Below are 1,493 nucleotides of genomic sequence, written 5' to 3'. Positions count from 1 at the left end.
AAATGAGAATACTGACCAAAAGTGAAGCAGAGGAATTTATACCATACTCATGTATTCCAAGAGTCCAGATAAGCACTGGAAACCTGTATTTATCCTTATCCTAGGTTAGGAGACCACTAACTAAATCAAGCTCTGGGGGTTGAAAAGAATGTCAACAATGAGAAGGAAATTGCCACAAAATTAGAAAATGCTGCTGTCAACATTACCTTTCAGACTATCCAAGTATGCCTGTCTCTCTTACAATAAATAAATACCAATAAAAATAATTTGTGATTTAGATTATCCTCAGCAATGGTATGTGCTATAAAATGCACTATGGAAATCATCTCTCTATTTAGGAACTCAGCACAGCTGCACCAATAAGGAGGCTGGGTATATTCTGCAGCTTAATGAACTTGTGTTCTAAGAATCTGCCTTTAGAAGTAACAGCCCTGAAAGCCAGAAGCAAAAAATCTCAAGGATTATTGTAGCAAATGGCTTCAAATAGAAACATCTAGACTGTTGGCAAGTGCCTTTTAGAAAGCAGGACTTGAATTCTCTTGAAGCAAAATTACCAACCATTCTTGTGGCCTGCTGCTTACAAAAATAAAGAAAACAGGGTTTTTTGAGCTACAGCTGCAGATTCAAAAATTAGGACCAGTAGATTTTGCTTTAGTAATGTAAAAAGCAAAACACCCCAAAGAGAGCAGAAAGAATTAGCTAAGGATGTTAGAGATGTGAAAGAAGATAATGATAGGAAAAAGTCATTTCAAACATCTCCAGACTGTAATTACAAGCCAAGGTTTTTTTTTTAATCTTATCTGTCTACTTCACTCCCTGTCCTCACCCCAGGCCTTCCCCCCCAACCCCTGCTATTTCTTATAATAGTAATATATGCCCAAGGCTTAAAAAGAACACAGAGGTATATAAAATAAAATGTTAAAGTCTTCTAACCTTTTTCTGTTCTTAATCCTATTAAAAATCCCTGAAAGTGAAAGTCGCTCAGTTGTGCCTCTTTGCAACCCCACGGATATACAGTCCATTGAATTCTCCAGGCCAGAATACTGGAATGGGTAGCCTTTCCCTTCTCCAGTGAATCTTCTTAACTCAGAAACTGATGAACCCAGGTCTTCCACGATGCAGGCAGATTCTTTACCAGCTGAGCCACAAGAGAAACATTAAAAATTCCTAAAATTTTTTTTAAAAATCATTGTATAGCTCTTAAAATGTTAAAGAAACAGTGTCCAGTGTGCATAACTTTGCTTCCCTGGCCTCATATTTTCTATTAGGGGCTGGCTTTGTAAGCTAGAAAACAGGAGACAGAGAATCAAAAGATGGAAGCTCTGCTGCTCACTTCTTCTAACCATTTTTGTGCCTTTCAGCAAAGTTTTTCCTTGTCTGAAAAGTAAGGAAGGTGAGAATGCTGGTTCTTGGTTCACTCTGAATTCAAATCTTCCTGTACTAGTGCTGTCTAATAAAAAAACACAACTGACAGTCAGACGGGTGCAGAGACG

The sequence above is a fragment of the Odocoileus virginianus genome, chromosome 3 (genome assembly GCF_023699985.2).
Source record: "Odocoileus virginianus isolate 20LAN1187 ecotype Illinois chromosome 3, Ovbor_1.2, whole genome shotgun sequence".
Lineage (NCBI taxonomy): Eukaryota > Metazoa > Chordata > Mammalia > Artiodactyla > Cervidae > Odocoileus > Odocoileus virginianus.
Note: the sequence above shows the minus strand (reverse complement) of the source record.